At 35.5% G+C, this 26,602-nt stretch overlaps 1 protein-coding gene, 1 long non-coding RNA gene and 1 other non-coding gene across 10 annotated transcripts in view; 1 reads left to right on the forward strand and 2 right to left on the reverse strand.

Moving 5' to 3' along the window:
* LOC146994249 (charged multivesicular body protein 5-like) overlaps window positions 1-26,602 on the reverse strand; it is a 574,371-nt gene that overhangs the window by 522,286 nt on the left and 25,483 nt on the right. The window lies entirely within an intron of this gene.
* Window positions 1-26,602, forward strand: part of LOC146994250 (uncharacterized) — a 103,506-nt gene that overhangs the window by 62,591 nt on the left and 14,313 nt on the right. The gene's annotated exons all lie outside the window — the stretch shown is intronic.
* TRNAI-GAU (transfer RNA isoleucine (anticodon GAU)) lies at window positions 12,774-12,846 on the reverse strand. Its single transcript has one exon. It is a non-coding gene; the product is annotated as a tRNA-Ile (tRNA).

The raw sequence follows: 26,602 nt of genomic DNA on the forward strand, positions 1-26,602 counted from the left end.
TTGGTAGAATTTTGAAAACTGCCGCCAACACCAAAATGACCGGTTTACTGCCCAACATCTTCTTAAACAGAGACTAAGAGACAGAAAAAGGTAACTGTTGTTACTGCTCATCATAATATCACCAAATCCTGTGTGTACCGTACATGGAGGTTAGAATAAACTAAATATGTATTGTTAAGATAAAAAAAACTTCTCTGCAACAGAAATGGCTCCGTCTCAACGTTGAGGGAAACAGCTCCGTATGCGCGAAATATCTGTCGCCGGAGCTCGCGAAATTCAAAGGTCAAGTTTATCAAGAGTACATAAAACGAATATCGTTTTAAATTTCCTTTAAAGGAAAAGAAAATAATTTTTGTGCGAGTAAATTAATTAATAGATTAGCTATTTTGAGCAAAAAAAAGTACGAAAATCCGAGTATAAATTATCACGAAAGTCTAAGAGCATCGCGGAAAGGGAAATTCTGGCCGTCAGGTTCCGTCGCCAAATCCCCTTGGCATTCTTTGCCCTTGGCGAGTTTTTCCCTCCGCTTTCTACCGACACTCTAGCAAACTGATTTACATTACGTCTATGGAACCTTTCTTTCTTTACATAGACATTCTTACATTAGATCAGAGTCCATGGTACCGTATATTAGGATTAAACCGATTTTGTTGCATACGAGAATGGAAAGGTATTTTCTTCAGTTCAACATAATCTGCACAAGCGAGTCTTTAGGATTCTCGCGGTTCGAAAACTTGCTTTGCCTTTCTAAAAGACAATGCGAAAATTGGCTCTACGCCAGCTGGCCGAATGACACTCATCCGATACATAAGTCGCCAACAAAGTGATCGTTTCCAACATTGGCGCAAAACTCGCTTTTTGGAGGATCACCGTATGACATAGCAAGCCCCGGCACTGCGACCTGCATCACAGCCAGCACCACCGGCCCAGGCTCTAGCCCCAACTCCTGAGGACTGCAGCTGTACCGACACTCTCCGTTGAGTATTCCAGATCTCATCTGAGTTCGGAATCGACCACAAAACCTTACTACAAGCCTTCAGAAATGCCCTGCCTCAGCTACGGACAGTCTCCACCGGACCTGAGCGAGCATTTTTTATCTACGAGGCCTACATTGGACTCCTCAACTAAACCAGCACGTTCAACGATCCAAATAGAGATGAAGAGCTACTGATTTCGTTCTGGAATGCCAACGGAATAAAGAACAAGATCCACGAAGTCCGGGATTTTATTAATGAGCACCACATGGACCTCTTCCTCGTACAGGATTGTACATCTGGTTGAGGGACTTAGCGCGAACATCGCGAATTATGTTATGCTACCGAAATGATAGAGAGGTATGCATCAGTGACACTGTTCGTGCTAGTGGCGGTACTAGCATATATGTAAAACGCTCATTAAAGCATTCTAGAATACCCACGCCACCACTGGAGGCCCTAGAAGCGACAATTATTCAAATTCATATTCAAAATTCCCCCCCCCAATAGCAGTAGCGTCCTGCTATATGCCTCCGAGACAGGGACCTGCCTTTCTCTCTGATCTCAGAAAATTAAGTGGTGTAGCAAATAACCTGATTATCGCAGGAGACTTAAATGCCCGTCATAGAAGTTGGGATTGTGTCAATGCCAACAACTATGGCGATAAACTCAAAATTTGGGCTCAGGACGCCCGTACCTAAATTATAGCGCCGAACTCACCTACCCATTACCAGTTTCCTGGGGGGTTAGGTGCTCCTTCCATTATTGATTTGGCTTTATTTAAAAATATTCCGTTAGATTATTCGATCAAAGTGATTCCGGAATTGTCCTCTGACCATTATCCGGTTCACCTCACCCTTAAAACTACCAAAATCAATCAAAATTTACCGGCGCAAGTCTCGACTAACTGGGACAACTTTCGGTATGTTTTGGAAAATGGTATTCTCCCCCCTATCAAAATTAACGATAATCAGGAGGTTGACTTAGCCATTGACAGGCTCAACCAAACCCTGGGAAGTGCGTTCACGGCTGCTTCCAAACCCAAATTCAGGCCTAATCACTATAAATTACCTGACTTCATTAAGGATAAAATCAAAATTAAAAACCGTCTTCGCAGAGATTGGCAAAACACACTTTTAGAATCCTTTCGAGTACAACTGCGAAGAATCCAGAATGAGATCAAGTCTGACATTAAAAAGTACGCAGATGATAAATACTCAAATTATCTTAAGTCCTTAAAGACTTCTGACAATAGCCTTTGGGTTGCTAGCGCACGGCTTCGCAAACCTAAACATGACATTCCCCCCTAATGAGCACGGTCAATGACCGGATGGCAATAACAGATACTGAGAAGGCTGAACGCGTAGCGGACAGTCTTCAAACACAATTCTCATTAAACACTGGACTCATGTTCGATACCTGTGCAACGCACACGCATGAAGTCCAACACCAAGTTGAAGAATTTCTCTCCTCAGATACACATTCTGAGGAACCCATTGAGATTTCTGCAATTGTCAAAAATCTCACCCCTGCAAAAGCACCTGGCCTTGATAGGATTTCTAATCGCATGATTAAAAATTTGCCTATTAAATTCATATTTTACCTAGCAGTTTTGATTAACTCAATGCTAATATTATCCTAATAGCTGGAAGAATGCTTTAGTCATTCCTATTCTAAAACCTGGTATGGACCCAAAGTCCCTCAAAATTACAGACCGATCAGCCTCCTGTCTTCACTTAGTAAAATCTACGAAGCTATACTGCTTAGATACCTGAATGATTTCTGCCGAAACCGAAATATTATTATTCCTCAACAATTCGGTTTTCGCGCAAAACACTCAACTCAGACCCAGCTACTGAGGGTAGTAGAAATCATTCACACAGGATCTCGCAGTGGAAAGCCTACAACTATAGTCTATTTAGACGTAGCAAAGGCTTTCGACAGGTGTTGGCATATCGGAATTTTATTCAAGCTCATGCTACTTGAAATTTCGGCTAATTTCGTGCACATAATGCACTCTTACCTCAATAATCGTACCTTTTCTGTCAAAGTTAAATATTCTGTTTCTTCTCCTCGGCCTATCCTGGCGGGGGTGCCTCAGGGAGGAATTCTTAGCGCTACGCTCTTCAACTTGTATGTAAATGACATACCACAATCACCAAGTGTCGATCTAGCCCTTTGTGCGGACGACACAGCCATCATTTCTCAGCAGCCAACACTTAACGCCACTCTCAATCACCTTCAACTTTATTTAACAGACTTGGAGTCCTGGCTCATTACCTGGAAAATCAAAATTAACGTCGCAAAAAGTGCCGCCACCGTTTTCTTTTCCAGAAAGAGGAACGTCCATAGTCAACTCCAACCACTCAGGTTATTTGAAGAGGAGATACCCTGGGTGGATTCCTATAAATATCTGGGAGTTTATCTAGATGCGAAGCTGCTCTGGAGTACCCATATCAACTATACAATAGCCAAAGCAAGAACTGTCAGAACCCAACTAATGTCACTTATCAACCGAACCAGCAACCTCTCTCTCAGCAACAAGATCCTCCTTTATCGCAGTACCATCCTTCCCATCCTCACCTATGCAGCTATCATCTGGTCAACCGCAGCCAACAGCCACCTAAAGAAACTCCAAGTATTCCAGAGCGTCACGCTTCGCATACTCACCAATGCTCATTATTTCGTCCGGAATGAAGTGCTCCATAACGATCTCAAAATTTTACCCCTAGATGCCTTTTTTCGGCAAAATTCGGCCAAGTTTTTCAATAGACTTTCTCAGATTGAAAACCCAGTCTTGCATTCACTTCCTGCCTATAATCCAGCAGAGCCCAGCTCTGCTAAGCGACCTAAGAGCGTTCTTGATAGAACATTTAACATCTTTCCTAGGAAGCCAAAGCGGAGGTGCTTGCTTGACTAGGAATTCTTTCTAATCTTAAACTTTAAACTTTAACCAGCACTTCACGGGCCTAACCCGGTGACCCTTAACTAACTCTCCTTTTTACATCACTGCCCGCCGGATCTAATCTGGCCTCGTTCATCGCGACCTACACCTGTACCACTAAACATGACCTCCCCCCATTTATCAGGACCTCACCTTTTCATTTTTCACGGACCAGACTTATAGCATTAAAGTTAACTTTAAAAATAAGCAATATTAAACATCAACTTATTAAACTAATTTAACTTCTAGTAAAATTTCGTTAAATTTGAGACTTAAATAATCCTGCAATAAATTATCTTTAATTTAATCATTCCTGCAGACCACCTTTTACTTAAATTTAAGTTCCAATTCCTTATTTTTTCACAGGTATTACAAGCTTGCATTTCATCACTTCACGACCCTTTTCCATAATTAAATTTAATATAATTTCTCTTTTTAATCCTTCCTTTATTTTCCCTGCTTTCCTTCTTTTGCTCAATACCAGTCCCTTTAAATCCTCTTCTAAAAATTTCTCCGTCTTTTTCGCAGTTAACTTTCTTCACGGTTCTCTTCCGCTCGAAAAGTTGCTCCCATTCTCTACTCGCCACGGGCGGTCGGAGAACTTTTCGCCTTCCTGAATAGGCTATCCCCTCCCTCCTCTTCGCATGGAGGTAGGAAGTTCCTTTCCTACCTCCATGCCTCTTCGCTCCTTCTTCCCTGGATTCCAGTTTAGTCGCAAGACTCTTCCCCCCCCCCGCTCATCCCCAAGGCATCAGCCATCACTGCGGCTGTCCGTATTACCTAATATTACCTTTCCCAAGCCCTGGAACAACATGTTTCCCGGCTGTTCTCTTCCAACCTTTCCGATTCCATTAATGCAATGCGTTCTGGAATTCGCCTCAATCAACACCTCTCTCTCTTTCAATCTTGGATTACAAGTTGAAAGCAGAGAGAATTACTCGTCCCTTGCGCGGACTCCTTATTCATTTCTTTCATAGTAAACCCTTAACGGTTTGTTCATTTTTCTTTAGCCATTGCTTTTTCTTATTCAACTCAGTTTTCCTTATCGAAGTTGTGGAGGTAATTGCATTAAGTTGCGAAGGTACTCCGGAAGTCAAACGCCTTGGGCCTTGGGCCGTATGACATTCCCTGACTTTTCCCGATTTTGACTAAAATATTTAAATTCCCTGACTTTTCCCCGACTTTTTTGGTCAATTTTCGAATGCCCTGACTTTTTCCGGTTTTCCCGATTTTGCAGGTAGCGTGGCAACTCTAACATATATACGTCCATACATACATACATACATACATAGTATGTATGGACGTATATATATTACATACACACACATACATTTCTGAATACATACATTTCTTACATGCATACATACACACACATACATACATTTCTGAATCCAGTCCCGATAACAGAAGAGTGCCGTTATTGTTTGATATTTTAACACTTTTATCAGTATTTTTAATTAATATTCCTGTACACCTGAAAAAAAAAAAATTCTGAGAATTTAAAATTTGAGTTTTCCTTGAAGATTTACTACGCTGGAAGAGCATAATCTGCAGAAAACTCTGGTCAGTGATGGTATCAGCGGAAAACTAGTGATGCACCTCCTTTTACGTCAGAAGCAGCGAATCTTCTGTAAAAACTAACTACGTCGGGAAAAACAAAGCTTATGTGGGTCCAAGCTTTGTGTTTCCCAACCTCGGAAGTGAATAATTTATGAGGTGGGGTGAATTTCTCTTTCGGTCAAGAAGAGCAATTTTAACTAAGGATAAGAAACAACTGCAGGATAAAAAATACAGTAAGACCCCGCTTAACGCGGGGGATACGTTCCATCAAAGTAGAGCGTAATGCGAAACAACGCTAAACGAGGCTATCTTTACATGTAAATATTGGGGTTAGGGGAAGATGGCTAGGAAATTGGTTAGGTATTAAATTTAAAAAGTATGTTTTTTTTTAATAAAAATAAAACCAAACATTTATTTCTTAAAGCCCAAATTAATACCACATTATTATTTCTTGCAAAAATAAAAACAAAATATAAATAACAAAACGAATATTCTTAAAAAAAAACAAATAAAATTCTCAGTCAGTCATATTTAGTTAGCCTTCCGCGTTTTCAGTGTTCTGCCTTTTTGTGACAAAAGCATCTAATGTTGTTTGCTTTTTTCTTTTGCATTGTTCTCTTAAAAGTTCTTCATAAACGGATAGAGCATCTCTAACACCACGCCTTACTTTTGAGCTCCTGTCAAAATTCGGATCATTTTCAATGAATTGATCCATTATTTCAGTTATGGTAGACAAACTCCTTTTTACAAACGCCATCGAAAGTTCTTTTTGCTCTTCTTCTGAATCACTGCTGTCAACATTTTTGTTTTCTTCTTGTTCAGTTAATTCTTTGAGCTCATCATTAGAAAGACTAGCCGCTGCTTCTTGAATTATTTCTACGACATCTTCCACATTTACCCCTTCAAAACCGGTTTGCTTCGTTAATTTCACTATCTCTTCCACTATTTCATCCACATCGACAGAGTGTCCAACGTCATCGCTCTTACTTAAATCCGGCCAAATATTCTTCCATACTCCTTTCAAAGATCTTTCTGTTACCTCATTCCAAGAAAGGCCTATGTTTTCTACAGCATCCACGATGTTGTAGTTTTTCCAAAATTCTCTTATGGACTGGTTCTCTTCTCCGTCTGTTTTTTCAAACATTTGCTTTTAAAGGTTCGCCGCAAGTAATAAGCCTTAAAATTTGATATAACGCCTTGGTCCATTGGTTGAATTAAGGCAGTTGTGTTAGGCGGCAAGAAAACCACTTCGACTGGAATGCATGTTGTTAAGTCTGATAAATTTGTTGGGTGGCTTGGAGCATTATCAATTAACAGAAGTGCTTTTTGTTCAAGTTTTTTAATTTTGCAATAACGTTTAACAGACGGGCAGAAATGTTCAGTGAACCAATCCTGGAAAATTTTCGCAGTTATCCATGATTTTTTATTAGACTCCCAAATTACAAGTAAAGTTGATTTAGATATGCCTTTCATCGCTCTTGGGTTTTTGGAATGGTAAATTAGTAATGGTTTTAATTTAAAATCTCCGCTTGCGTTACCACCTAGTAGAAGGGTTAAGCGATCTTTTGCAGCTTTAAATCCTGGTGCCCGTTTCTCTTCACGGGATAGAAATGTTCGTTTCGGCATTCTTTTCCAAAACAAGCCTGTTTCATCAACATTAAAAACCAATTCTGGAGGATAGTTTCCTTCTTCAATTATTTTTTTTTTAATATCGCTGGAAATTCAGCCGCCGCTTTTGTATCACCACTTGCTGCTTCTCCTGTAATCTTTATGTTGTGAAGGTTATTTCGATGTTTAAATCTATTAAACCATCTTCGACTAGCAACGAAAGTTTCACTTTTGTCAATTGTCTCAGCCTGAATGTAATAAAAAATTCTTCTAGCTTTTTCCATTATGATAGATTGGCTTAATGGCATATTGCGGTCAATTTCGTCGTCAATCCATATAGACAGTCGTTTTTCCATTTCCTCTATGATATTATTTCTAGAACGGGTAATTTTAGTTGCAGAGCTTGACGTAGTTGCAGTTGCCGATGACAGTATTTTTTCTTTATTCTTCATGATGGTCCTTATTGTTGAACTTGGCAAATTCAATGAAGCACTAATTAGAGTTTGACGTTCACCAGAATCTAATCTTCTAATCACTTCCATTTTAGTTTTGAGTGAAATGCTTTTTCTGGTTGCTTTCTTTTCTTTTTCATTATCACCCATAGTAAAAAACTAAAGATCAAAATATTTGACACTGTAATATAGTATTAAATATGTAAATTAATACTTACAATAATGTCAACAAATGTTTTCAATAATAAAAATATGTCTGTACAATACCGCACCAAACAAGAAATACAAGTACACTCTTTCGGATGTGTATTTGAAACCTATCGCTGCATAATATTTCGGGGAATCCCCTTATGCTGCGAGCGATTTCGTGGAATCCCCGGGTTGAAATAAGAGCGCTAAACCGAAACAGCGTTAAGCGGGGTCTTACTGTGTATATATATATATATTTTATTTTATTTTTTTTTTTTTTTTCTTTTCTTTTCTTTCCCTGTACAACGTTGCCATTGCTCGCTTTGAAATCGTAGAGTTTGTTAATCAAATTCGTAAAAGTTTTACAAAATATGAAATCGATAATGAAACAAATTTCAAATCTGGGCTTTCAGATGTCCATATTCGCAGTAGGATTACGTCATTCAAAACTGGATGGCCCTAGGTCTCGTTGTTTTATCACAATGCGAAAAACATACTTATATTTATGCAGATTCTTCATTATTTAATTTCTTCAAATATAATGCAGGTCTCTAACATTTGGTGGCAACAGTTTGAAAAGTGAAACGGACATTTATAGTGATCCAACGCAAAATCGCAAAGCGAAAACAATAGTTCTTTAGGGACAAAGTCCCTATGGGCTAATTGTCTCCAGCGCGCGAGACTGTATATCGGAAATTCTAAAGATAGGCTCATTTTAAAAATTATTTTGCGATAGTGCCGTTGAATTGAATTTTATGGTTAAGTGCGAAGAATATGATATTTAATAAATAAAGGTAACACACAAAACGTTAAAAAAAAACGGCTGTGTGGCCGTAATGTAAAATCTGAATTTTTTATTACAGTCTCTCTTTCTTACGGAATTAAAAATCTGATGTGTACACCATGACTTCCTTGTATTGGAATATTAAATTATACGCATTTTTTCTTGCATTTCATTTAAACTTATTGGATTGAATTAAATCTACTTCGCCGACAGCGCATAAACCACAATAGAATAAATGCATTCTTTAAAATTAACTCTAGTATTTGTTTACCATAGCGACACTCTGGCGCTAGGTTCACTTAACAGTATTAATAATTATATAACAGTTAACTTATATAATAATTTTATAACGGAAACTAAGTTAACTGTTATATAATCCAATAATTATATAACAGTTAACTCATATATTTCGTTCATATTATAACTCATAATGCACAAAATTTATATCATTTAAAGAATAGAATTATCTAATCGTTGCCACATGTTCTATTCAAATACTATAATAAAGCTAGAATGATGTATAAAAAAAATTAAGCAAAAAAAAAAAAAAAAAAAAAAAGAAATAGTTTTTCACAGACGATTGAGTGTTTCTCATTTAATTAATTCAGTTCTCACTTCGCGAGAAGGCAAAAATACATAAAAACTCAAAATATCTATATTAAAAATTACGAAGTAAATTTTAAACGCTTATTTCCTCGAAAAAATTCCAGAAAGAATTAAGCCTGATTTAATTGGCAATAATAAATGAATGCGTTATCTTTGTTGTTGCGAAGCTAAGTTCCTCTAGATTGGCAACAAATCCACTAGTCTCCTGTTTCAAATGTAAAGATCAATGGCCGCCATTAAAACAGGCTTAGCGGCAATTAAACAACTTTAAAATTGCTGATAATTCTAAAAATATTGCACACAGATTTACTAAAGGCATAAAATCCTTAACCGGAAGATAAAAACAACATAATTCAATTATTTTTAAAGCAAAAAATGTACAATTTACAAACATATAAGAGTAAAGAAACTGAGATTACTGAGCCGGGTAACATAGTGGATATATATATAAATATACGTTTGGTGCGGCCGATTGCACCAAAATACGAGGTGCACATCTAAATGTTATAGCAGTCCTATATACAAGATTTCAACGTTCTGAGGCTACTCGTTTTTGAGTTATGCGAGATACGTACGTACGCATGCACGTACGTACATACGTTCGTACAGACGCGACGAAAAATTCTCTTTAGAATTAATTTTAAAGCAGTTTTATAATTTTTTTGAAGGAAAAGAGTATTTTATTCTGTCCTCACGTACAGATATCGCGCAAAAACATCGTTAAATTGCATTCGATAGCGGTCAAAATGGATATTTTCGTTGAAATATGCTGCCTGAAACTTTTCGCGATTACAATACTTCCTTTTTACTTCGTACAAGGAAGTAAAAAGGGCTTGCAAAAAATTCTTACACAGTATTTTATTATTAATACTCTAACATGTTTTACTTCATCAGAAGCATTTAAGCCTTATACATTGACGAGAGAATATAGCCTCTGAACATAAACAACGTGTTCCAAAATTGTATTTCTAGAACTTTTTTTTTTGTTTTTCACTCCAGTCTGATAAAGGAAATGGCAATTTGTTATCATTATATTCCTAAAATATTTTCTAAATTTATTAGTTCTTGAGAATAAATAACGCTAAGTGCGGTGATTTTAATGAACTAAACAATTACATTCTGTTTGACATCATCCTTTTTAACGGAGCTTTTACCTTATAAAACTATTTGAAAATCTGTAGCATCAATAACGTTTAACTTTTTAAATTACAATTTATTGTTTTTAGATAAGATAAATGTAAACGATTTCGTAAAAGGAAAACAGAATTTCCAAGTAAGAGTGATTATTACTCCTGATTTTATTTCTAGGAATCAGGCAAACAAAAATATTTATGGGAAAAAAGATGTTTTTTTTAATTATAAATCTGAAAGCTTTTAGATTTTACATTACGCCCTAAGGTGCGCTTTTTTAAAGTTTTGTGTGTCACCGTTATTTATTAAATAAATTTTCTTCGCACTTAAACCATAAATTCAACAACAATAACGCAAAATAATTTTAAAATGAGCATATCTTTAGAATTTCCGATACACAGTCTCGCGCGCTGGAGATGAAAGTGCTCCCCCCTCTCCCTATAGTGTTGCCATTGCTCGCTTTGATATCGTTCAGTTATTAATCAAAAATTCGTTAAAGTGTTGTAAAATATGAAATCGATAATAAAATGAATTCTAAATCCCAAATTAGGGCTTCTAGATGCCCATATTCGAGGGAGGATTACCTTATTCAAAATTAGATGGCTCTAGGTACCGTTGTTTGAAGACAGAGCGAGAAACATACACACATTTATGTAAATTCTTTATTATATAATTTATTTAAATGTAACGCAGGGTGATAATATTTGGTGCCAAAAATTTGAAAAGTCAAACGAACATTTAAAGTTTTCGACGCAAAATGCCAAACGAAATTAATAGCCCTTCTGGGCTAACGCCCTTTGGGATCAAAAAAAAAAAAAAAAAAAAAAAAAAAAAAACACAGATTTTTATATTACGTCCAGAGGGGCGTTTTTAACGTTTTGTGTGTTACCTTTATTCTTTATTAAATATCATGTTCTTACTTAAACCATAAAAATCTGTTCAATAGCAGTATCACAAAATGTTTTAAAGAGCATATTGTTGGAATTTCCGATAGACAGTCTCGTGCGCTGGAAATTTTTTTTTTTTTTTTTTTTTTTTTTTTTTTTTTTTTTTGTAATAGTTTTCAGTTATGTGATTATAGTTTAGATTTCTATCATAAATTATTTGAGATAGACCGAGTTCTTCTCTTAAAAAATTAACTTTTCTCAAATGCGAATTAAATGAAAAAAAAAATCATCTGAATTGTAAAGAGCGATTAACGATTTTCAAGAAGTAAAGCTGGGATATTACAGCCACAAACACTTGTATGAATATAATAAACATGATCTTAATGCAAATTTTTGCAGAAAATTTCGCTGAATAAAATTTGTTTAAAGACATATACCATTAATTTCATGTTCAATAGACTAGCCTGTTCAAATTCATCGAATTTCTAAACCTAATTTACGTAGAAGGAAAGATTTATTTGCAGAAGTAAAAAGATAATAAAAATAATATCTATCTGTAGTTTAGAACAGTGTTTCTCTACTAGATTTACTCCAAAGACCGGTAAAATATTTCGGTACGTTCTAGCGGACCGGTAAGTTTAATAATTCGACCCATTGGCACAATTTTTGGACACATAGCTGGATATTTCGCGGACGGCAAATATTTTTTTGCGGACCGGCGGTTGAGAAACATTGGTTTAGAACACATTTTGTGTCTTGTGCTAATTAACATACGATGTCATTTTTTTTTTTTTCCTTTTGTAGTATGAAGTATATTAGCAACTGGGTGCGTAATCTAGAGGTCCAGGTTCGAGTCCCGGCGACGGCAGTGGCGGGAGACATCTGTCACCGGGCGCAGCAACGAGGGAGCGCCAAATTGATGTTACCGAATTTTAAAATGAAATGTTTTCCATTCTTGCACACAGAAATGGGCGCAAAATCTTCAGTTGTCCCCGAGCGCTCAAAACCTTAGCTACGTCTCCGGGAGAGGGCACTGCTCATTTTTCATGTCTCCTTCAAAAATCCCAAGAACTCTACACCGTTATGCAGCGAATATACCTAAAAATTAAAAAATGCAATTTGAAATTACAGGTGCCTGTTATGCGCGGGAATATGGTATGTATTCCTGGTAAAAAGGGAGTAAAATAAATATGTACACTGGGAAAAAAAAAAGAGACAGTTCTAAAGCTCCCATTTCTATCTAATATATATCATAAGTCGCACTTTCGAGACATGAAAAATACAGTTTGAATTTCGTCAATAGGCCCAGTAGAATGGGAGATTTAGAATTGTCCTTGTATTTTTATTTATTTATTTATTTGCGCAGTGTACAAAGGGACCAAAATAAGCAAATTTTATAATAGAATACGCTCGCGGAAATCGCGCGCTAAGGTGGTACAGGACTCTTTTTAATCGGTAGATAGAGCATTTTGCTGGCGTAAATCCTGAACTCCATGCGCATATCGAGCCAGTTTACCTTACAATATCCTCAATGAAGGCATCTCTCCCCTTGGACAAGTGCGCTTTACCATATTTATAACCTAACCTGTAGAGACATTAGGTATTTCTTGGAAGCCGGAGAGATAAAAAATGAGCAATCGCCTTCGCCGGGAATCGAACCAGGACCTCTGGAATATCGGCCCAGCGTGCAGAACCACTACACCACGAAGGCAAGCTAGGAAGCTGGGAGAAATACCTTATACACTCCCTTTTTAAGGGCGACTGGGGTTTTTGGAGGGCCCAATCGCCAAATCCTGGGTGTGGAGAATCCTCATCCAACACCCTTTTAGTTCCGGCGCCACTGTAGAAACATTAGGCATTTTTGGAAGCAGGCAAGATGAAAAATGAGCAATGCCTTCGCCGGGAATCGAACCACAGACGTCTGGAATACCGGCCCAGCGTGCAGAACCACTACACCACGAAGGCACGCTAGGAAGGCGGGAGAAATACCTTATAAATGTAAAATTTTCATTTGAAGTTCAATATGGGGTTTTTTTTCCATACCTCACACCATTCGATTTCTATCACTCCCAAAAATGCTGACTTCATTTTTACCTACAAATATCATAGGGTTTTACTTACATAGAAGCTTATGTTAACTCAATGTGAAAAGCTTCACTTGTAAGACAATAACAAACTTGTAAGACCTATCCCAGATCCTATTATAATGACAATAAGTTACCGCTCCAGCTTGAATTCAAATGACAGAAATTTTTTTAAGGTTTCTTAAAAAGGTCTTTTTTAAAGTTTTTTTTTTTTTTTTTTAAGGCAATAACGTTTTTATTGAACTGTTGAAACTAACAGGAGGCACTGCTTGTGTACAGATGAAACTCTACCACCTCCGGTACTTAAAATAACATAGAACTGAGCGTTTAAATTCAAGTAAAGAAGGCTGATACTACACACAAAATAGTTTACTTAAGTAAATAACGGCGCGCTTTTTCAAAAGTCGGCTAGCAAAATATCTAAAGCCGGATTAAATTCTGGCAGAGCTGGCGATAATATGTAACTGTAAGCGAGCTCTAATTCTGAAACATTCAAAACATCAACTTAAATAATCATCAAGTTTCATTTTGATAAAGATTAATAGTAAAATTTCAAATCATAACCGGTTAATTTTACCATAAAATCCTACAATTTGACTGAATACGAAGAACCTTGAAGGTTTTCAAAACATCTTAACGAAGTGTAAATTTGCCTTTCAATTCGCTTCAACGAGAAATGGTTATTTCAAGTTATTTGGTCATGAAAATTATTTTTTCTTAAAATAGGCCCAACGGTTTCTTAATTAGCGGATTTTCTAAATATTCGTTCAGTTTAACTGCTATCGTTTTAAAAGATTACTAATATTATTTTTAATGATCCAGCTTCCACGGCTATTGAAATGCCTTGGACGCTTTGTTCGCAATTTATTTTTTTAAAAAAAATTTCTGCTGTATTTCGAAGTAAATATTTTGAATTAGTAGATTTCATGCACGCTTACTTTACACTTATTTTTCTCTTCAATTTTCCACGATTATAAAAAGCAAGTTGTATATTTTCTCTCGTCAAAAAAATATCTCAGAATTTTTTCGACGCATTTTAACAAAGAAAAACTAGAACCTTATATTTTCAAAAGTTTAAAATTCTTCCAGCTGTTTTACAAGAAAAGCCTATCAGAACTGGTTCTTTATCATACCTATTACCGCAATGTTCCAAGACATTTTTAACTTTAATTTTCCAACGATAAAATAAATAAAATAAACAAAATACTTAAATACACAAAATAACTAATTCCTTTATTAGTTTTGTTTAATTTCATCCTTTATTAGTTTTATCAATTTCATCGTAAAAGATTTAATACAGTATTACCTACAAAAAACATTTTTTTTAATAATAGTTGAATTTTTAATTACTAAATGTCCTGTACCCAGTTACCTTTCTCTTTTTTTACTTAAAAGGGCTATTGGTCTCGAAAAGAGATTTTGCGTCGTTTCTATTTATTTCGAGTCTGTTCCCGTTCGCAAACGTGACATTCTTATTTCATATTTAATCTATCTATTATTCATGAACAAACTAAACTGTTTAAGAGAAATATTATTTTCCTCCCTTTTTAATCCGACTTATTTAAAAAAATAAGCATATTTCGTTCATGATATATATAATAAAAAACATTCAGTACTTTTATAGAATTACTTTCCACACCTTGTCATTTTTTAAATATAGAGAAGATACATAACGTCCCCATGTTATCCATGGACATCTCGATCGATAATTCCTACTGTTAAAAAATATTAACTTTAAAATAGTCCATCTGGGCAATCATTAAAATCTGAACTTTTTTTTTATTTTTTTTTTTTTTTACTTACTCTATTCAAACGCGCTTATTCCTACAGATAAACACATTTTTAGCCCAAAGGGCGTTAGCTAAGAAGGGTTGTTAGTTTCGTTTTTATATTTTGCGTTTATTCACTATAAACGGCGAATCACTTTTTATATTGTTCCCACCAAATATTAGAGCCCTGTATTATATTTAAAGAAATTAAATAGTGAAGAATCTGCATAAATGTATGCTTGTTTCTCGCATTGTGATAAAACAACGGTACGTAGTGCCATCCAATTTTGAATAACGCACGTCTCCATCCGAATATAGGCAACTGGAAGCCCAAATTGGGAATCTGGAATTTGCTTTATTATCTGTTTCATATTTTGTAAAACATTTATGAGTTTTTTGATTAAGAAACTCAACGATTTCAAAGCGAGAATTGGCAACAACAACAAAACAAAAAAAAAAAAAAAAAAAAAACACTCCAGCACACGAGACTGTGTTTTGGAAATTCTAAAAATATGCTGATTTTAAAATTATTTTGGATATTGCTGTTGAACTGAATTTTATGGTTTAAGTGCGAAGAACACGATATTTAATAAATAAAGGCAACACACAAAATGTTAAAAAAACGCCCCTTAAATTATTTAAAAGTTGCATCTGCATGTGTGGAAGAGTGAATCATGAGAAAAGAAGTGAAATATTTGTTTATATTTGGTGAAAAATCGTCCACTGCAGCAACTATGCTTTAAATGAGAAGAGTGAAAACGCGAAAAATTATCACTATGATTGTATCGTTGACAGTTGTACCGCCGGGTAGGCCCAGGTTTAGATTTGTATTTAATAATGCGGACCCATAGTCCTCGAAAAAATCATAAGACTATGGGTCCGCATTATTAAATACAAATCTAAACCTGGGCCTACCCAGTGTTATAACTGTCAACGATACAATCATACACAGCGAGCGTGTCATAATACACCTCGCTGTGTTCAGGCGCGGCAGGAATCATATGGTACTATAGTGTCTGTTCTTTGTAAGATGTGCTGAAAATCACAGATCCCATCTCTGCTCTTTTAAGGGCACCCAAAATCCTATGCCTGGGACCGCACCTAGCATCCTCTATCTCTTGCCCACGCAGACCAGGAAATCTAAATAGTAACGATAACCACAATGAAGAAATAAAAAAATATTAAATATTCTGAAATGGAAAATATTCAAAGCAATGCTACCTCAGAAAACTCTCAAAAAAGTTATGACAGGTCACGTGATACTGCTAACCAATCTGAAAACACTAACTCATTTGCAACTGAAGTTTAAAATAAAATAAACCCCATCAAAAATTCCAATTCTAATGCCAAAAAGGAACAATCCCGAGAAAAAATATAAATAACAGGCATGAACGTACAGGGGAAAACCTAGACAAATTCATAGCTTTCATGGCTTCAATATATGATCTTTATGATGACTTCTGTAATGCTAAATTTGTCACTGACAAAATGACTGTAGGATTTGAAGCACTCAGGATCTACAAAAATATCAATAATGACTAATACAAACAATTTCCAAAATTATTCAAATTTTAATAGACTAAACTACACCAAGATAATTTTCTACAATTGTGATGGTTTACTAAGGCAGCATTTACAAAATACTAAATTTTTGTTTGAAAACAACCTAGATATGATGTTACTCAATGAAACATCTCAAGCCCAATAAAAAATTCAAAGTTGCAAATTATGGAGTCTATAGAAATGATAAAATGCACAAAAGTGGAGGAGGTACAGCTATCATTGTAAAAAATTCTGTCAAACATACTGAATATCTTCTGCCAAATTTTTCTACAATAGAAGCTTGTGCCTGCCTAATCTAAAGCAATAATTATACTCCATATCTAATTGTTTCAGTGCACAAACCACCTCAAAAAATTATCAATACTGCCGAAATTGACTATATCTCCAACTTGGGATACCCTATCATCATTGCAGGTGATCTAAATTGCAAACACCCAGCATGGCACTCCAGACTTACTAACAGTAATGGAGTTAGATTGTATAATTATATGCAAAACTCTCCTATCAATATTCTAGCTACCACAGAGCCAACACACATTTCGGCTAATAATAACCACATCTCTTATGTTATAGACATACTTATTACCTGCAATATCCCTCAAATTCCAGACCTTATCAATATCACAGACCTGGACTCTGATCATAATCCCATTATGTTCATTTTGAATAATATTAAGCATTATATGCCCCCACAGCCTACTCAAGTAAACTCGACTGACTTTAAATATACTAGTTTAATATCTTATACAACAATATCTCTGCTGCAGCTAAAATGACTACTCCAGACTTAATAGAAGAAGCAACTACTAAATTTAACAATAAAATTCTGGATGCCATCAATAAAGCAACTAGAAATTCATCCAAAAAAGACTACTCCCTTCCCATCAATATTGTAGAAGAAATTAGAAACAAGAACAGATTAAGGAAGATCTGGCAGAGAACTAGAGACCAGAGAGATCATAATAATTATAAAAGATGTGACTACACAGTCAAAAAATTATGCTTTGAATTTAAAAAAGACAGCTGGAACGACTCTGTAGAAAACTTATCTCATACAGATCATTCTATCTTTGAATTTAAAAAAGACAGCTGGAACGACTCTGTAGAAAACTTATCTCATACAGATCATTCTATTTGAAAATTAGCCAGAAAACTAAGAAATACCAACCAGAAAATTGGACCTATTGAGAACAACAACACAGTTATTTATCATCCTGTAGATATTGCCAATGAATTTGCAGATGTCTATGAAGAACAATTCAAAAATAACTTTTCGCATCCGGAAGACAACAACATTAAAGAACAAGTTCATAACTTTATTAATTCCAATAGGAGCACAGCTAATCCTCCTAACATTCCCTCTGAAGTATTCTATCTGATTAAGCATTTAAATCCTAAAAAAGCCAGCGGTTATGACAAAATTTCAAATACTGCCATACAGAATCTTCCTAAAAAAGCTATGATCTTTCTTGTCAACTTATTCAATGACAGCCTGAGGAATAATTACATCCCTAATGTCTGGAAAATTGCTACTATTATTGTCATTAAAAAACCTGGAAAGGACAAAAAATTAACCACAAGTTACACCATTTTCTCTTTTACCTACTATTTCCAAATTATTTGAAAAAATCATTCAAAAAAGATTGCAACAATATGCTCAAGATAATAGCATAATTTCTCCTTATCAGTTTGGCTTCAGGAAAAATTACTCTACCACTCACCAAGTCTCCCGCATCGTTGAAAAGATCGGTGAAGCCTTTAATAAAAAGGAAACAGTAGCTGCTCTTTTCCTCGATGTGGAAAAAGCATTTGACAAAGTTTGGCATACTGGCCTTATATTCAAACTTATTACCTACAATTTCCCTCCTGCTCTAATCATCATTATCTTCAATTATCTGCAAAACAGATACTTCCAAGTTAGAATCAACTCTGACTACTCAAACAAAAGAAAAATTAATGCTGGCGTCCCTCAGGGAGCAAATTTGGCTCCTTATCTCTACATTATTTATATAAATGATTTCCCAAATTATCCAGGTACTGAGTTAGCTCAGTATGCTGATAGTACTGCTATCTTTTCTACATCCATCAACCTTACCTATGCTCAACACAAATTGCAAAATGCTGTTAATAATATCCAAGATTGACTCCAAAAATGGAAGATTAAAATTAATTCACAGGAAAGTACTAATATCATCTTCAAACGCACTAATAGAAGACCTGTATGCGATCATCTGTACATTAATAATCAACCGGTCAATACAGATAACTCAGTCAAATATCTTGGCATTAACCTAGATTCCAAACTTAATTTTAAAATTCATCCACAAGCTACCAAAGCCAAAACTATGCAAGCTTTTATGAGTGTATATTCAATAATCAATAGACACTCGAAACTGAGCATAAATACAAAAAAAATTATCTATTTACAACTCATAAGTCCTGTAATGCTTTACGGTTCGCCAGTGGGCAGCAGCAGCACGCACGAACAGAAAGCCTCTGCAAACATTGCAAAATAAAATCATAAGAACCATGCTGGGTGCTCCGTGGTTCGTAAGAAATGAAGTCCTACATAGACATATGAAAATTAACACAACTAACGAAGAAATACTAAAGACCGTCTATAAATTCTACAATAAAATCGAAAATCATCCCTCAAATCTTGTCAAAAACATGGGCAATTACGATTACATTATAGAACAGCCGTACAAAAGACCAAGGACAATTCATCACAATGTTCGTTGGTAACATATGTATATACTCATCATCGTATTTTATTATTTTATTATTCAGTATTTACTCAAGATTTTTGCTATACTTCAATTCTTTTGAACCTTGAATGAACTTTTATTGAAGGAATTACCTTATTTATCTGCAACTGTATTGGCCGATTAGCAGCTACACCTCTATACTCAAGTTATATTTTTCTTTAATCATCATGCATCAGCATCATCATACTGATATTTTTCTAAGTTTACTGATAATGTTAGAATACAATTCTATTCATCAGATTTGTAAATAGTCTATTATTTATTTTAATATAAAGCAAAATATGTCATCTTGAGCATCTCTCGACTCTGCCAATCAACATCACGGAAATAGCACACGTGACCAGCACCTCTGACTTACGTTAGTAAATTGAAATTACATCCCTGGCATAGATGTCACTTTTGTAATCAACATCTCGAATTAACACTGTGATTCAGGAATCTATTTTACTACTTACATGCATCCTTATGAGACAAGCACCAATACATTTCTAAGGCCTTTAATGGATAATATAACAGGTCAAGTAATGTACTTTTATTAGTACAAAACTTGAAGTATAACGTTATGACCTGACCTGACCTGAAAGGTCAGATCCCACTCCAACATTCAGAATAATCAATTCGGCTTTCGTCAAGGACATTCAACAACTAATTCTCAATTTTAGCAGAAAAAAATTGCAGAAGCTTTTAATAATAAATCTTGTTTCGTTGCCTGCTTCCTGGACATCGCATTTGACAAAATTTGGCCTAATGGTTTACTCTACAAAATCATCTAAATTAAAAGCGACATTAATAAAGCATGTAGAATCATTAGGATTTTTTGGAAGCCAGAGAGATGAAAAATTAACAACCGCCTTCGCCGGGAATCGAACCACGGACCTCTGGAATACCGGCCCAACGTGCAGAACCACTACACCCGAAGAACGCTAGGAAAGTGGGAGAAATACATTATATACTCCCCTTTTTGAAAGGGTGACTAGGGTTTTAGGGGACCTAGTCGCCAAATCCTGGGTGTGGAGAATCTTCATCCACAACCCTTTTAATTTGGGTGTCACTTGTAGAGTCATTAGGTTAATTAGAAGCAGAAAAGATGAAAAATATGCAACCGCCTTCACTTGGAATCGAACCACGGACCTCTGGAATACCGGCCCAGCGTACTACCATTACACCACGAAGGCACGCTAGGGAAGTGGGAGAAATACCTTATAAGCATTTCTGAATAAATTAATGTCCCAATATTCCGCTTTTCGTTCCCATCATTGTAATAAATTGTATTTTTATTTTTCCAAAGAGGCGATTTGCCCAGAAGGACTATTAATTTCGTTTCAGCATTCTACGTTGGCTCACTATAAATGTCGGTTCACTTTTTAAATTGTTGCCGCCGAATATTAGAGCCCCGTTGTGTTATATTTAATGAAGAGTCTGCATGAATGTTATGTACAGTGGATGGACAAAAATATGGAAACACCTTGTGAAATGCACGTTTGAAAAGAAAGATTGATTTTAATGAAATATGTAGGTGGCGCTGGCATTTTTGACTACTGACGCCACCTATACAACTTCGTAAATGTGGTAAACAGTTCAGTTGTTGTCGGAGTACAGTTATGTGAGGTTGTCATTGCATTATGTCAGAGTTAAGAGACTTCGAACGTGGGCAAAGTGTTGGAGCACGTATGGTAGGTGCTTCCGTAAGCAAGGTAGCCGAGGTGTTTAGTGTTTCAAGAGGTACTGTATCAAAGATTTATTCCGCATATTTGAAAAGCGGAAAAACATCATCTGCTAAATCACAGCGCGGACGAAAGTGTGTCCTGAGTGATCGTGACAGACGATCATTAAGGGCAATTGTGACGAAAAATAAGAAGACCACAGCTGCAAAAGTTACTGCTGAAATGAATGTTGTGTTATTAAACCCTGTGAGTACCAAAACAATTAGAAGGGAGCTTCATAAACAGGGAATTGCTGGCCGTGCTGCAATTGAGAAGCCACTCATCAGTGATGCTAATGCCCGTAACAGGAAAAGGTGGTGTTTAAGTCATAAAGCCTGGACTACAGAGCAGTGGAAGCGAGTAATATGGTCTGACGAGTCTTCTTTCACATTGTTTCCCACTTCTGGCCGAGTTTACGTCTGAAGAACGCCATCTCAAGCCTATAATACAGACTGCTTGTTGCCAAGAGTGAAACATGGCAGGGGTTCTGTTATGGTTTGGGCAGCCATATCGTGGTTCTCTGCTAGCCCCATGATAACTGTGTCAGAGCACATGACTGCCAAGACTTATGTGAACATTTTGGCCGATCAAGTTCATCCCATGGTACAAACTTTGTTCCCCGATGGTGATGGTGTCTTCCAAGATGACAAAGCCCCTGTTCACACAGCTCACATTGTCCAGGACTGGTTTTCTGAGCACGAGGATGAGTTGTCCCATCTCCCCTGGCCACCACAGTCACCAGACCTGAATATTATCAAACCTTTGTGGTCTACATTGGAACGGAAAGTGCGTTCTCGTTATCCACCGCCAACATCGTTATCTGAACTTGCCACCGTTTTGCAGGAAGAATGGTATAATATTCCCTTGGCAAACATACAGGAACTGTATTTATCCATTCCGAGAAGACTGCAAGCTGTTTTGGATGCCAACGGGTTTCCTACCTCATATTAAGCAAAGAAACATGTTTTTTTAAAGGTGTTTCCATATTTTTGTCCAACCCCTGTATGTTTCTCGCATTGTGATAAAACAACAATACCTAGAGTCATCAAACTTTGAATACTGAACATTTCCACCCAAATATGGGCATTTGGAAGCCGAAATTTAGAATTTGTTTAATTCTCGATTTTATATTTTGTAAAACTTTAACAAATTTTTTATTAACAAACTCCACGATTTCAAAGCGAACAACGGCAAGACTGTAAGGAAAAATCATTTTTATCTCCAGAGCACGAGACTGTGTATTGGAAATTCTAAAGCTATGCCCCGTTTAACATTATTTTGCAATATTGCTGACGAACTGAATTTTATGGTTTAAATGCGAAGAACATGATATTTAATAAGTAAAGGTAACATACAAAATGTTAAAAAAGCGCCCCTTTGGGCGTAATGTAAAATCTGAATGCTTTCAAAATTTTTTTTATTTATATTTATTTGATTTTTTCCCTCACAATTATTATTTGAAAATAATGCTACTACTTAGTAATTTTCTTTCAAATAATAAACAAAAGCAAAAGATCAGATTTTCACTTTGAAGGCAGGCAGTTAAAAATACGACACAAATTTTGCAATCGACTTTTTTTACAACTTGCTAGAAAGAAACCTTCCTTATGGGTGATACTCGTAGGATAAAATAACACTCACTGTAAAAGTTAAATGATACTACCAGATAAAATGAATTTTAAACCATCAATTTACACTGTATTAAGACACACACTTCTTTAATAGCATATATAAGTAAAAGATATTTTTTTGCCCTTATAACACAGAAAAGAGACTTTTCTTCGCGATTTTTTAACCTTTTTCCAATTTTATTCTTTATAGTGAAAGCATATAAACCGTATCCCAAATGATCTAGTTTTCGAAATATTTCTGTTAATTCCCAACAAAAAGTGAATGGTTAATTAAGTGTAATCGCCTTGAATGAGAAGAAATTAATACATTCCAATCAAACATTTTTTTAATGCAGTATTTTATCTGGTCTTTAAAAAATTCTGTATTAAAATGCTGCACAATTAGCTTTCTCTCACACAGAATTTCCCTTTGTTCGCTCTAAGCTTGATCTTTCGACCTGCGAGGAGAGGCCCACTAGCGGCCGAGCGGTAAAAGTTGCTGAACACTGGCAGTTCGGGCGAGGTTCGAATCCTCTAGCTGCATGCACGTTCTCGTGGTTTTCCGCACGTGTAATGTGTATACGAGCCAGTTTCCCTTAGAAAGACCTCCACAAAGGCATCCCTTTCCTTAGGCAGATAGCTCTAGTGTGCTTTACCGTAATCTCAATACATCAATCAAAATCAACACCCTGCGGGAAGAAAGACTTCTGTCTGTCTTAGGTTGAAGCATAAACAGAAAACTTGCTGCTTAATATGTTGTGCGACTTTTAAAAAGTTCATACATGGACGATTAAATAATTATAATTTCTGTCTAATCACTTATTTAAGTAAATTACTAATCGAACGTAATCAACTTTTAGCTAACAGTTTATAATTTAATATTTCAAAGACCTTAGCGGGGACAAAGAGCTCTTTACGTTCAAACATAAAGAAAAGGTTTGCTTGTTACGACATGAACCTTTAAAAAGTCTAAACGTAATTTAGTTATTAATTCTACAAACTGGAAAGGAACTAGATCGAAAGAAAACGCAGCCGATTTTTGTTTTATTCAGGGAGAATTGTTTATTTTTATTGCTTACAAATCTTGAGATATATCATATAAAGTCAAATAATTTCTTACATGGCTTTACCGCTTCTATCATGTTTAGCAGCATTCAGTCATATAATCTTAAAAGTCTTCAATTCTGCCAGTTCCTTAATACAATTCATTTCAAATTGTATTTAGCTCACCAGAGGCAAAGCGGAAAAATAGGTGAAAACAGGTAGTTCGAACAGGGTTCATATCCTAGCTGCATCGCAGTTTCGTCGTTTTCTTCACATTTTTGGCTTGGTTTATTTGATTACGGCATAGCACACTACCTCAGTAAGGGCAGTGATACTTTCCTGGAGAAATGTCTAAGGAAAACTGACTCATACCCACGTTATGTATGGGGGAAAAGACGATAACGCCGATGCAGCCAGCCCGTTCGCCCAAAATTGAGTCCAGGTCAAACTACCAGCGTTCAGCGACTTTACTGCTGTACTGCTATGACCCGTTTTTCTCAACTATAAAGTGGCCGGGAGCCAGGAAAGGGATATTGTCGTGACTTGCGATGTGGCGAATTTTGGTACTTAGTTATTACTTTTGTAACAGACAGCGCCACCACTTTTTCAAGTCATTTCATCACACAGTTGCCATTCGCCAATGTAACAGCCAATTAAAAAATATTCAGAACTACCTTTCAAATTTGCATAATAAGATTTATTCTTATTAAATATTAATATATATATATATATATATATATATATATTTTTGTCTGTTTTGCAAAATATTTATTTCTTGTGCTGTGTTTTATATTACGGATAAGAAAATTTTCAGTGTACGAAAATACAAGTGTGAATTTTTTTTATTAAATTAGCTGGTTTAAGTATTTCACTGAATTATTTGGTATTAATATAACTGAAAGTGAGCTCCTAAATGTGATGGATATAGATAATATCAAGAACTTTACGCATATAGTGAATGAAACACACCCAATTTTGTACTGCTATATTTACTTGTCAAAATCTATTTCAAACGATTTGTTGTAAGCACAGCATTAAAAAGTCTGATATGTAGACCACGACTTCCCTTGCGCGGAATATTAAATTATACGCACATTTTTTTTCTGCATTTCATTGAAACTTATTTCCTCTCTCATTAGAGATAGTTTTCTCTTTCAATTAATTCAATTCTCACTTTGCGACAAGACAAAAATACATAAAACCTCAAAATAGCTTTATTAAAAATTGCAAAATATAGAGACTTGAAACACCAAATACAATTAAAACAATTAAAAAAAACAATTTTTACAATTAAAATTATTGTTTCTACGCAAAAACAAGTAGTTATGCCAGCGACAAGAAGGCAGATTTTTCGGTGCACAAAACTTTTACTTTGGGTCCCACTTGGCAAAAAGACACTAAAAGTGCAGAAACTGAATTCACTATTTCGCTAAGTTTCAAATGCAAACAAATATGGCAGCTATAGTAAAAAAAAATTAGGCTTAGCCACACTTAAAAAACTTTTAAATAGCTAATAATTCTACAACTATTGCATGCAGATTAACTAAAGGCATAAGAACTTTAACTGGGAGATAAGAACAACATAATTCAATCATTTTTAAAGCAAAACATGCACAATTTACCAATATATAAAAATTATTTTTAAAAAAAACTGAGCTCACGCAGCTGAGTTACAAAGTGGGTATATTTGCTTATTTATACACTTTTGGTGCAGCCGAATCCAACCAAAAAGGTAGGTGCACAACTACATGTTATATCATATACAAAATTTCAACGTTTTGAGTCTACTCGTTTTTGATTTATGCGAGCTACATACTTACATACGTACATCTAGACATCACAAAAAAATCTGTCCTGAATCCATTTTAAATCCTTTTTGCAAACCGTTTTGGGAAAAAGAGTCCTTTATTCTGTTCTTACCTACAGATGTCATGCAAAAACATCGTTCATTGTATCTGATAGCAGTTAATATATGGGTATTTTCATTGAAATATGATACCCGAAAATTTTCATGGCTGCGACACTTCTTACAAAAGTACAACTTACTTCGTTTGATTTACTTACAACTTACTTCGTTCACTGTCTGTCTCATTATTTACAACTTACTTCGTACAAGGAAGTAAAAAAGTGAGTTCTCAAATATCAGTAAATAATTAATTTTATTCCTTTTGTTCTTTCATATTATAATAGTTTATCATTTATCAGTACAAAAACTGAGGTAATTAAAAAATTAACTTTTTAGATATTTTTAGTATTTTTTCATTAACGTTATAAGGTATTTTCTCCCTCCTTTCTGCATGCCTTCGTGGTGTAACCGTAGCACACTCGGCGCGTATTCGAGAGGTGCAGGTTCAAGTTCCGGCGACTCCTTTGCACATTTTTCACAGCTCCTTTAAAATAACCTAATGACTCTACAGTGGCGCTCGAACTAAAATGTTGTGAACGATGATTCTTCACAACCAGGATTTAACGATCGGGTTTCCTAATTTCCATTTGCCCTTTAAAAGGGATAATGTATTTTCTCTCTCCTTCCAGTATGCCTTTGTGGTGTGACGGTTAGCACACTAGGCGCGTATTCGAGAGGTTCAGGTTCGAGTCCTGGCAAAAGGCATTGCTCATTTTCAAAAATACCTCTCGGCGTATTATAAAAAAATAACCTAATAGATTCTAAAACGTAATTAATGAAAATCATTTCAACCCAAAATAGGATTTGCGTTAGTGAATTTTAGTTAAGAATAGTGGCTCCCCACTATTCTGAATATTATTGGAATAATTTAAAGATTAAATCCGATAGTATCTTAAGATGGTTTTGCAATCAGAAAACAAACTCATATTGATTCATCCTTATTTTCTTTACAAATGCCGAATATCTGTTTGCAAGTCTAATCTGTTTTCAAATCAAATGCCGAATATCTGTTTTCTATTT

This window comes from Stegodyphus dumicola, chromosome 11, assembly GCF_044657685.1.
Source record: "Stegodyphus dumicola isolate Sdum_Otavi_A_Nest chromosome 11, ASM4465768v1".
In the NCBI taxonomy this organism is placed as follows: domain Eukaryota; kingdom Metazoa; phylum Arthropoda; class Arachnida; order Araneae; family Eresidae; genus Stegodyphus; species Stegodyphus dumicola.